Source organism: Stylophora pistillata, chromosome 2 (genome assembly GCF_964205215.1).
Source record: "Stylophora pistillata chromosome 2, jaStyPist1.2, whole genome shotgun sequence".
NCBI lineage: Eukaryota > Metazoa > Cnidaria > Anthozoa > Scleractinia > Pocilloporidae > Stylophora > Stylophora pistillata.
This window is the reverse complement of record NC_142520.1, coordinates 6466612-6480069: the sequence shown is the minus strand read 5'-3', so window position 1 is coordinate 6480069 and position 13458 is coordinate 6466612. Positions and strand designations below refer to the sequence as shown.

Genomic DNA, 13458 nt, shown 5'->3' with positions numbered 1-13458 from the left:
ACCAGATAAGAGAACCTCATTAATGAGGGGAAGACCAGAAAAGAAAAGTGAGGGTCAATACTGGCATGATTAAAAGAAAAACAAAAAAAAACGCAACAACTTCTGATCCGGCCCACCTGCATTTTTAAAAAATAAGATAAACACTAACTGACGATTAGGAACGATACACCGTTCATTCGTTCCTTCCTCACTTTCCCATTCCGCTAAACAAAAGAGAAAGTCAGCATCAAGGTGACTTTTGGCAAGTACCTTTGCTGACAATCTCTTTCAGTAGAGCCAGGTACCGGGCCTTCTTACGAATAGGCTTTGATGGTATATTGAGGCCACGATCTTCACATATGTGCTGCAACATGGGTAGCCTCAAGATTTTCAAAGAGTCCTTTAGCGCCATTTCACAAAGATTGTACTGATCGTAGATCAGGGGATGGTCAAGTTGTATTGACGTGACAGTCTCCTTTGCCTCGCTAAAACTACTCTCTTCCTGACCTTCTCGGATCTCAGCGTCATCAGCATCTCTTTAGCGTACTAACGCACTCTATCTTGAGAAGAAAGAGGTGATCTGGGTAGATATGAGAAATTCCGATGACTGGAAAAGCCGTGCACCATCGGTGCCCCGGGCACGCCGCATGTCTCGAGCAACTACCTCAGCGTCAAGCTTTAGGCCTGTCGTCGCCCTATTCGAAATTTAGACGGAAGGTACGACTTTTGTTTTTCGTTGAATCTGTAAGCCTTCTTTATTACTCTGAGAGCCTAGCCTTCTTTCAGAGAAACACGAGAATCTTCCTGTCCCACAGGGGCTTGAGGCGATGGCAGCTTTCCCACACCTTCCTCCAAATATGATTGGTAGCCAACTTTTGCTAAGTCCATTAATGAATGCTTTTCTGGTACACTGGTACATTTTTCAAGTTACAAGTGCTTTTGTAAGGCTGAAAGCCTTTCAAAAACACGGATGCAGCCGTCTTGAGGACAGGAATACACCCCTGGTCCCTGACTACGTTCCATGGAAGCTTCAAAAGATGTCTCTTGAAGCACATTTTCCTCCCCTGACGATTTGTGGTGGGTACTTTTAAAGGAACGAAAATCTCCTGCAGAAAATGATTCTTGCAGAATCCCTTTTCTAGGACCTTCAAAAATAGTAAGAGAAACATAAACAGCCACACAGCTATGAAATAATTATCGTGAATTAACACACAACACTTCAAGGCAGCCCACGATACCACGTAAGAGGGGTTTAAAATACCCCCTCCTTTTTTTTTTCTTGTATTATGTTTGTTTGAGCAACATTTTGTAAACATTTAACCTCTTATGGAAAGTATCTTGTGATACATGCAGATAAAATGTTTCCTTACATGTAATTGAAACAAACCTGCCAACAGAACAGACTGTTATTAACTAGTAGGAAGGCCTGGATCCATTCAGGAACTATTAACTCACCAGAAGAGGATTTTTCTATTTTGATTACTTTCCCTTGACCGACAGAATATGCGCGCCAACAGGAAATAGAGCCCATCGAAGTAAATTCAAAGTGGTTCAACTTGGTGATTCCTGTAATGGTTTGTGCATCGTCTGGCGTTTCTCCGATGGTATCCAAAGACACCACTCGTACACCTTCCAAACCGCGGTGGGATAGCAAAGCTTCCTTCAGGTCGTTGGCGGTGCAGACATCATGGCCTGGATTTATATAGGCCCTTATGTGGCTTTTACAGCTCGCAGCCAATCGATCTGCGGCCCCTTTCCCGCCTTGAGGGCCGTTGAAGTCAACGCGGACTACCTTCACCCCGCTGTTCGCTGAGATTTCTTGGCACCTCATGAGCGTGCGGGAGGAGTGGTAGCGACCGGCGTTATCTTGATTTCAGGATATTATTGCTTCAATGTAGCCAGAACATGTTGCATTCTCAAGAATTATTGATCAATATATACATATTATCTCTATATATATGAAAAACAACCATTGAATTGTTTAAAAGTCATTCAACAAACTGAGGAAGAGATATCATAGTTTTCGTACAGCTGAGGTCGTAATTTGCATAATGGTGATCGATGTAACAACCGTATGTACATTTTCGACACTGATTTTATTTTCTCTTTGCTCTCACGTAACTATGAATGTATTATTTCCCTTTTACCAAATATCTTGTGACATACCAGCCAAAATTTTCAAAGTTAAAGGTGATTTCAAAACCCTTTTTTTAACCTGGCAGGGAATAATTAGATTAGCGTTTGTTTACACAACACATATCTTCTGCTCGCTCAGGACACAAATATCCGTGGTATTTTTAAAAGGAGGCGTTCCGATTCAAAGCACCAAATTTTACTCAGGTATTGAATAATGACATTTTATTACGAATATCTAGTTAAAAAGTTAAAAAATTATGTACCAGGTATACTTTTATCGCGTTAAATTTTACCTATTTTTCGCCCCATGTACAGCACTTTTTGAGGGTGTTGCTTAAGGGACAAAAAAAAGATCACAATATAGCTGTGTACGGAAAAAATTAACATAACACAAATATATAAGAACGATCCTTCGCAGTAAAGCACTATTTGAGCAATAGTGGAAACCAGACCCGAAAAAAATTTCAGGCCTGTACGGGATTCGAACCACTGACCTCTGCGATACTAGTGCAGCGCTCTACCAATTGAGCTAATATGTTTCAATTGAGCTAATATGTCTCATATGTTTCATATGTTTGTTGTTGTTCGATTTATCATCTACGGGTTTATATCGAATTAATTTGATGGCCTGCTCCCAGTTGGCTTGTTAGCTCAATTGGTAGAGCGCTGCACTAGTATCGCAGAGGTCAGTGGTTCGAATCCCGTACAGGCCTGAAATTTTTTTCGGGTCTGGCTTCCACTATTGCTCAAATAGTGCTTTACTGCGAAGGATCGTTCTTATATACGTCTCATAACCGCAGTTCACTCATATGTTTCATATGTTTGTTGTTGTTCGATTTATCATCTACGGGTTTATATCGAATTAATTTGATGGCCTGCTCCCAGTTGGCTTGTTAGCTCAATTGGTAGAGCGCTGCACTAGTATCGCAGAGGTCAGTGGTTCGAATCCCGTACAGGCCTGAAATTTTTTTCGGGTCTGGTTTCCACTATTGCTCAAATAGTGCTTTACTGCGAAGGATCGTTCTTATATACGTCTCATAACCGCAGTTCACTCATATGTTTCATATGTTTGTTGTTGTTCGATAACACAAATAAATGGGAAGACTTTTTCTTGACACATACAAAGTTTGTTGTTAACTGAATTCATTTCAAGCCTTCAACGGAGCTTGGGTTTTGCAGTGAATTCTGGACAATTTGCCAGGCGGAGAACCGCACTTAAACCGCGTTCTCAAATTTTCGCAAATGTCTGCAAAATCAACACTCGTCGGAACGTTTAAACTTGATTTCTGAAAACAGTTTACCAAAGGGTATCGCTGGGAAAAATATGAGCAATTCACCAAAATGGTCGCTGACGGACGATTCTTGATTCTAACAGGCAGCCATTCTTAATTAGCTTTTTACTAGCACTTTCTTTGTAGTTTTATTGTTTGTTTACACCTGCAAAAAATGTGTTATATTTCGTACATGTATATATACATATATTTACTGTATTTCATTCCATTCACTTGACAATGACCGAAGCACGGTCGAAATGTCGTGTTTTACCGTTCATTTTTATCGTCAAAAGACTTAATTATATTGCCATTTTTATAAAAGAATTGCTTATCAATTCTATAGTTTTTCCGTACTGGTTTTGAAACTTACAAGCATAATTGACATAAATGTAAAAATATTTTTCCTCTATTATCATTAATAACCATGCAAAAACAATCTTCTTTTAAAGAAACCTGAACCTTCATATTTTTTCTGCCCATTGTAGTGCTTACTTAGCTGAACTATTCACTCATTTTTTAATAATAATATTCATGTCATTCGACAACAGCTACCCCAGGTTATTGCTTATAAAGCTTATGCAGCTATTCCATTTACATTGTGTCAGTTTGTTTGCACCTGTTGCTCTAGATGATGGATTCATGACACTCACAATAATTCTACCCAACATATCTCACAAACTGCTCCTAAGATTGACCCTCGTTTGAACATAAGCACTATTACCACTAGCAATGGCAGCTTTATTTCACAACCTTAACAATGTTTAAGACTTCAATTTGATTTTAAATTTTGGCTTAAACCAAACATCAAAATATAAACGTCTAACTCGCATCAAACGAAATCAGTTTCAAAATAACAACAGGTAATTCAAATCTTACTAACTGACATCCACTAATCATCCACGGCCAGATATAAAACACTCCACATGATCACTTTCCCTATGGATAGAAAAAAACAGTCCAGTGTTCTATAAAGTACTCTAGAAGCAGCCAAACAATATCCCCGCTTACTTGCATAGTATCACTCCAACAATTCAAAGTTCGAAAGATACCATCCGAAAGTAATACACCATGATAGTTCTTTACCATATTATTGACCGCAAACAAACCTCAACCATCCGACAGAATTGTCATCCACCACAAAAAGAGAAATCAACCGGCATGTTTCGTACAAAAATCGTTGTTCAATATAAAGACGTCTCTTGGCATTGCAAGTCAATCTGAAGAAAGTAGAAAAAATAACTCGACACTAACAAGGGACCACTCAATTTAAAACGAATCTCGCCGACAGTGTTAAACGACGCGTACTCAAATCAGGCCATGAAACTTCCTAGACAACAGACAAAATCGGCAATAATTTGTATATAACAACAAAGTTGAAGTGGTAAATTGGCCACCGTAACGATTACAAAAGCTGACGTTTCGAGCGTTAGCCCTTCGTCGGAGTGAATAGAGGAATTGTGGGTTGTGTGTACATTTAAAGGCAGAGAATGGAGCTACGTTATTGGTGAGAACACGGCAACGAGAAAAACACGAATAAATTAGTGGAATGAAAAGCGTTTCTTGATCCCTGTGTGGGATCTAGACTGCCGGTTTGAAAGATGAGCTTTTGTTCAAGAGTTCGTTTGTTGCTACATAAGTGTAAGGAAAGACCGCAGATTGCCATATGTTGCTTAGAATGATTGGGTAAATTAAAATGTCTAGCAACTGGTTTCGATGTGTCCTTGTCATTCCTTTCCACGTCTCGAAAGTGTTCTCGGAATCGGTCACCTAGTCTTCTGCCTGTTTCGCCGATGTATATCTTTTTGCAAGAAGTGCAAGTTATGCAATAGATTACATTGGCGGAGGTGCAGGTGAAGTGATCGGTGATCTTAATGGATCGTTTAGGTCCCGATATTTTATCAGTGCTGTGAATGAAAACTTTGTTGATATATCCAAATTATATCGTTGCCCCCACCGACGCAGCCCCAAACAGTTTCTTTAGAAACTATCAGCCTTTAAAATCGTCAATACTTTAATTCAATCAGGCATTCACCCTAGCTCATACCTAGCAATGAAATATCCCTCAGTCGAGAATACGAACTAAAACACACCTTGAACAAGGCGCTGGACTGCGTCAACACTTGATAAACTGTCCCCTTCTTTGAATTATTCCTCGACTTCCAAAGCGCGGAATTACGGGAGCCCAAGTGCCTCTTTCTTTTAATTATTCTTCCACTTCGTGAGCGCGGGACTACGGAAGCACTAGTTTAAAGGCCCTCTCGAGCTCGTAGAATATCGTCCTTCGACTTCGTGGGAGCGGGATTGCGGATGCACTAGTTTAACGGCCATATCATTTCGTTATTCTTCCAACTTGGTAGGCTAAAACGCGGTACCAATGCTTTTAATATCCTTTCCTCTAATATTATTTTTCGACATCGCGACCGCGGGAGCAATCAATTCATAAAGTCAATAACGGCTGGGTATTCTGAAGTTACTCCCATCAACATCTCAAGCAATATTTGATTCAAAAATTTTCCTCATGTTCCACTCAGTCTCCTATAGAACGAAGAATCGCCATGGTCGCTAGCTGATCTCAACACCGCCGCTTTCCTAATAGGACTAATACCTTTCCTTAATTCGAGAGCCGCTCTCCCCGAATCACGCGTTAATTCGCTGAAATTTGAAGACCTGTCCAACCACAGATTAGCAAGAACGCCCTGACTGGTGCGACATGGAAAAATACTACAATCTGATTGGTTGTGATACACCAAAAAGCTGCGCCAATCACGTTGCCTTAAGATAGACCAAAAAAAAGATGCGCCAATCAGATTGCTTAGAGATACACCAAATTGCGCTGATCAGATTACACTACACTACAATGCACTAATCTATACGCTAACATATAGTTATTTAAAAAAGAAAAAACTCAAAAAGGAACAAAAAGAAAATACGTATTTACCAGAGATTTATTTTAAGTGGAGATGTAACTGTTTCAAAGCAACACAACTAAATCTGTTAAGTGACTTAGGTGACGCTTTAACGAATAAGAGAAATAAACTTTCGGCTTCAAGACAAACAACTGCCCGCCGGTCATCGAAGAGCTGCGCGACTTTGAGGACGGCATGCAACGATTAATCCAAAGTGTCCAATTAAAGAATACGAAATGCCAGTTTCAGAAAGAACTGAATGAAGATATCAAGTTGATTAAAAATGAAAATCGCTTATTCGTTAAAGCGGACAAATCTACCAATTTTTACAAGCTAGAGGCCACGAAGTATAATCAACTCCTGAACGACAACATCACCAAAACATACAAGAAAGCTGACAGCAAGCAACTCAGAAAAACTGACGCCGTAGCCAAAGCAATCACGAAGAAACTAGGTATTGACGACCGGGTCGAAGTTACCGCCCAGAGAGATGCGTTCTTAACACTTAAAGACCATAAAGACAATTTCCTAAACAGACCCACTTGTCGTTTGATCAGCCCATCAAAACAGGAAATTGTAAAAATAAGCAAGAAAATTCTCGAAAATATTAACCAGAAACTTGTAAATGCAACAGGCGTTAATCAATGGAAGAACACATCCTCTGTGCTACAATGGTTCAAAAACTTACCAATTAAATGCGAATCTGCTTTCATCGGCTTCGATGTTGTAGAATTCTACCCCTCAATAACGAAAGATCTACTCGGACGTGCCCTCGACTTCGCGTCTAACTACACGACCATCTCTCCAGATGATCGCCAAATCGTCCTGCTTGCTAAGGAGTCACTACTATTTAGTAATGAGACCTCGTGGCAGAAGAAAAATTCCAACGGCCTTTTCGACGTCACCATGGGAAGTTATGATGGAGCGGAGACATGTGAACTAGTCGGCTGCTACCTCCTATCACAGCTTGCGACTATACCAGAAATTAACATCGGACTTTACCGTGACGACGGCCTTGCAGAAAAAGTGGAGAGAATTAAGAAACAGATTTGCACGATATTTTCCCAAAACAACCTTAGAATTACCATCGAGGCAAACAAGAAAATCATCAACTTTCTCGATGTAACGCTTGACCTGATAACCGGCAGATTCGGACCCTATTCCAAACCAGCAACTACCCATCTATACGTACACAGCAAGTCTAACCACCCACCTTGCATACTACGAAACATCCCCGAAGCAGTTAATAAAAGACTTTCTGAAATCTCTTCTGACGAAGACATGTTTAACAAAGCCGCACCTCCCTACCAAGACGCGTTACACAAGAGTTGCTACACATACAAGTTGCACTTCACTGAACCGGAACCGCACCGACCGCAATACCAACCCAAAAGGCGAGGAAACATAATTTGGTTTAACCCACCATTTAACAGAAACGTCCAGACCAACATTGACAGAGCGTTTATTAACCTTATTGACAAGTCCTTTCCAGTCACCCACAAACTGAGGAAGATTTTCAATAGAAACACCATTAAACTGAGCTACTCATGCACACCCAGTATGAAAGAGATCATAGACGGGCAGAACAAAGCCACAATTAGGAACGAAAAAATTTCCGAAGATAGCCGCCCCCAAAGATTGTGCAACTGCAGGAACGAAAACGAATGCCCTTTAGGAGGGGAATGTTTACAAAGCGAGGTCGTCTACCAAGCCACATTCGCAAGAAATTTCGCCCGCAATACGTGGGATCTACTACTAACGACTTTAAAGTTAGATTTGAAAATCACAAATCTGCTATGCTCGCAAAGAAAACAGCTTGTGAAGTAGCGATACACTTTAACAAAACCCCACACACCCTGGACGATTTTTCGTTCCAATGCATTGATCAGGTACAGGTCCCTAGTGGCTCTGAAGAGATCGATAGGCTTTTAATCACAAAAGAAGCTTACTGGGGTGCTCAGTTGTTCTCTTTGGCACCCCATGGTTTGAATAAAAGAAAGAGATTTCATTAAAAAAATAGAATTTGCTATAATTAACTTTCCATCTTATATTAGGCGCTACTAATTGATCGTTCAAAGGCCCTTTTCTGGCATTTTGCCGGCCTTTTAGGAGTGGATTGGGCTCAGAGACCCTGCCAAGGGATCTTATTATGATTAGTATCATTTAAGGCCCCTCCAGGGATGTTGTTGCTAATTTGCCCTTTCGGACTCCAAAGGCCTTGTTTTGGGATTTTGTTACGGATTACAGTTGTGGTTAAAAGTGGGCCTCCTCTTTTTTTGCTTGCCGTATTGCTTCTTTGCAATTGGTTACGCCACTCATTTTAACATATTTAGTATTCTTATCTCTTAGTTTTTAGTGTTTGTTTCTTGAATTTTGCCCATTGCTTTCTTTGTAATTAGGTTTTTGTTATCTTTTATTAGCACCAGTTCAGTAGTCGTTATCTGTAATTACGTAATCATTAGCACTTCGATCTTATTCAATGCTCTTTTTTTATTTCAAAAGTTGTAAATAAGTGAAGAAGGTCTCGGACCGAAACGTGTTTTTTTCCAATTTATTTATATTTTTGACGTCAGAAGTCGTCTATGTATATAACCGTTGAAACTCTTATATTTGTGTATCACAAAGGCGTATTTAGAGAAGTCGGTCTATCATTAACAATTAGCCAGACAACACAGAAGTTCTCATTATTTAAACACATATATATCTTCTTGGGTCCAGAGCCGCTCAAAATACGAACGTGTGTATACAACGTAAATTAATTAGATAAATCATTAACATAATATAAAACGAAATATTAATAAACTAGTGATAATATGGAAAAATGCAATAGAAAAAATGATTTCAAATGATAGCTTTCTCAAGATTACGTTAGAATTCTGATAGACTAGCTGAGTTATGAACTATGTTGGGAGGAATACGCCAGATGTTCGCAGCCATATGGCTAAATTATTTTTCGTTCACAATAAAATAAACTTGTCTCATAATCTCTCCCGAGATTGTAATTCTTATTTTTAAATAAGTTCATTGATTTTTTTGCAGCAAGTTTTTATATGTTATCACCAAGGTCAACTCCCCACATACTGATGAACTAATATTATAGACTGATACAATTTAATTACATCGTTGCGCAATATTTGATAATTAGACGGCACTCAATATTTGTCTTTAGTTTCACCATAACCTAACACTGATCCAACGATAACGTAATCACTCTAAAATTTGTCTACTCCTTATATCAAGGGAGTGCAGTATTCTAGGTTTGTGTGGAAGACTAAGTTCCTTGTACAGTAAGTTGCTCTGAGTTGCGATCTCTAAAATTAAGTTTGTTATCGAGGGCTACGACCATAATCTTAACATTATCAGTCACGTGTAGTCTATTTTAGTGCATTCCATGTAGATATGGACAGCATACATATAGATATTCAAGTAACACGCGAGGACACTGTAATCTGCTGTAAACTTGCCCCTAACCCTTTAGCTTCATGAATATTCCTCAGGTCTTTATACAGGTTTTCACATCCTGAAATATCAGTTTTCGTTGCACACTTTCTGATCCAATTCCTCTAATGATTTGAATTAAAATATACTTTCGTTCGCATGTAATTCCTTTCTTTTCGTCCTGAAACATTTTATCCTTTCCTTCCTAATTAATTTCCATTTTAGTGAGCTCATAGAGTATTTGCTTTACCTTTACGTCGGCATTTTTTTCAAGGGTAGGCGACTATCACACGAATTTTTTGCTTCCATAATTAGCTTAACATATGTAAAAACTACTTTCCATAGGGAAAAATTAAAAAAAAATTGAAAGCCGGATTTATCTGGTCCAAAAGACCCCCTATTTAAACTATAAAGTGTTCAAAGGACTGGGGACGAATTAACGGGTAATGACATAGAAAACTGCATACAAATGTAATATTTGCTTAAATAGGAATCCATCAATCTGATTTTTGTCAAAGCTCTCGAGACGCTTGTTTCATATTCATCACCCGCTTTATTAGATCTTCCAAATTTTACTTTTCCATTTTACTGACACATTGACTCTGATTTGTGGTGGAAATCAGCGTCATCACTGCATAAACGACGAAGTCTTAGAAACTGAGAAAAAAGGAATGGAATTCTTAACGTGAGATGGATGCGAAGACGAATATAACAAGTAATTATGCGATTCTGTAGGTTTGTAATACACACTAGTGCATAAACCGTTACCTTCAATTGAAACTTTGATGTGCCAGTTTTACGATAAACGTGGTTACCCTGTTTCTGTCGTTCAAGTGGGATTACCACCGCGCCCAACTTATTGATCGACATTCAGCACTACAAACGTCGTATAAGGAAGATTCCGACCGCATTCCATTCACTCTCACGTTTTACCCTCACAAACACTCAGTTAAATCCATCATTCTTAAAAACTTTAAATTAGTTCAAAATGATCCAGAGACACGCACTATATTTTCGCAGCCTCCGCTCGGTTCATTCAAACGCGACAAAAACATAGGCAATTTTTTTGGTCAGAAGTTCTTTTCAGACTAATGACCACCAGCCACTTTTAAATGCGCTCGTGCACGATGCAAAACGTGTCCTTTCATTCACAACACTGCTAAAATATCGGGACCTAAACGATCCGTTAAGATCACCGATCACTTCACGTACACCTCCGCCAATGTAATCTATTGCATAACTTGCACCTATTGCAAAATGATATACATCGGCGAAACAGGCAGAAGACTAGGTGACCGATTCCGAGAACACCTTCAAGACGTGGAAAAGAATGACAAGGACACATCGAAACCAGTCGCTAGACATTTTAATTTACCTAATCATTCTAAGCAACATATGGCAGTCTGCGGTCTTTCCTTACACTTAGGTAGCACGGAAAGCCGTAAAACTCCTGAACGAAAGCTCATCTTTCAAACCGGCAGTCTAAATTCCACAGGGATCAACGAACGCTTTTCATTCCACCAATTTATTCGTGTTTTTTTCGTTGCTATGTTCCCACAAATAACGTAGCTCCATTCTCTGCCTTTAAAGCACACACAACCCACAATTCCTCTATTCGCTCCGACGAAGGGCTAACGCTCGAAACGTCAGCTTTTGTAATCGTGACGGTGGATAATTTACCATTTCAACTTTGTTGATATATCCAAATTATTTCGTTACTCCCACCGACGCAGCCCCAAACAGTTTCTTTCGAAACTATCAGCCTTTATTCAATAAATATGTTCACAGCAATTTGAGCAATTCTTGATCGTTTATTTACACAACCTGGTTGAATTTTACCGACCTTCCTCTAGCAAGATTAAAAATAGGTCAAAAGTAACCGGTTATTTAACTATGTGCTATACAAAATAATGGACTGAAAATCTGGCTTTTGGAAGGTGAAGTGTGGTTCTTTTCGATGTCCAAAGGATTTTTTGGGGAAATGATTCAGTGCAATTTAATCAAAATTTAAAGTTGGATAAGATGAGCTGATTTTACGATGCCGTCCGTTGTTCCAAAATGTTCACATTCACACACAAACTCAATTGTTTCGCATTTTACTTCCAATCTACAGCTTATTTAACAAAATATCACATTACCATCCATATTGCTGTGTCACAAAAGGGGATTGCAGTCCTAAAATTGTTGATTGCTCCCTCAATAACAAAAAAGAGAGCGAAAGGTCTGCAAAGGACATAGCCCATCCTACATCACTGCAGATGTGCGACAAAGAAAAGTGTAGTGTTTGATTATTTGTTTATTTAAAAGAAGTTCTTTAAGGATCACACCTAGAAAACCACAACTTTCTCTGAAGTTTTTCTAAAAGCAAACGTTCAACAGCTTTATATTTACACTTCTTCTTCTCCAGAGACTACCGCGCCTTGTTAAGTTACTCGTACCGGTGGTAAGACTACTACCCAGGTCGATATGCCTACATCAAATACTTGCATTTTGGAAACAGTGGCTTTGAAAATTAACCTCAACCAGTCAATTATTTAGTATTCTTGCCAAAGAAGGTAGCCAAGTAGCCAAACATGAGAAACGTAGTGATTATACAGATATATTTTCTCTATCTAACTGGAAAGATGTAATCTTAATCATTAAAAAAGTGCTGCACGGAGGAAGTTATGTGCCGTTATTTTTATGTACCGCTTTGACAAAGGTTTGGAATTTGTACTGCCCTCAGATGTGCTTGCCCCGTCCTTCTTATCCCTGCCCCAGCCATCTTCTGCATACCCCAGTATTTATGACATGGGGGGACTTGGATAGTTCATTCTTTCTCCGGAGGTTATTCCCCATCCCCTCAGCCAATTTGCTTGCAAATACCACGGGCGTCCCAGGTGTCTTGTGTAATCTAACACAGTTCCACACAAAACGTGACACTTTTAATGTCTTTTTGATCTCTGATCAACACTTTCGTGTCCGAGAATTAGTCTCTCGCTTTTCACACGTTTCGGACACCTGTGCTAATACTTAACGTAGATCAACCGTTCTACGATTCAACAGGTGCTCTTTAGGCGTCAAAATCGAGATTTGCGCTTCGATGGGCGTTTTTAAAATTTTGGTGATTTTCAAAAGCGTTCTGTGAACATCAAATTAAATGAAATGGTCCCGCATAGACTTAAACTATACCTAAATCTTTCCTACACAAATTTATAAAACTGATGCGAGTCTTTTTTTCTCTAGCGACTTTCTTTTGCAAAGTGTGTTTTCCTCAGCTCGGGGCACTGATTTCCATCATTTTACAGCTACCGATGCGCGCTCCAGTTTTTGTGAATTTTCTGGGATAAAGAAGCAAAGCTATGAAAAAACAAAACCTTACCAAGTTTCTATGTTCACTTCAAGGTGTCTCTGGATAAAATACGAAGGTTTTCGATTTTTCGACCATGTGTCACATTTTTCGATATTTACTCAGTCAACTCACCAAGTCGCTCTTAATATTTATAAATCATGGTTACGCTAATTTATGCAATGACTTACTCCAACTCTTCACATAGAAAATTGTCATTTACCCATTGCAGTTTATAAGCTTTTCTCTATATCATTAGAAAATAAGGTAGAAAGAAAAAGCATATAGTTAATTTAATATAAATCTACTAAAGTAGAAAAGAAGACGGTCAAAAAGGGAACTGAAGTATCCATTTACCTGAGCCTTTTATGGTCTTACCAATGGTCGGCAGGTGCAT

The 13458-nt window shown here is 39.1% G+C and overlaps 1 pseudogene; it reads right to left on the bottom strand.

Annotated features, from left to right (window-relative positions):
• Window positions 1–226: 226 nt before the first annotated feature.
• Window positions 227–13458, bottom strand: LOC148736859 (uncharacterized; annotated as a pseudogene).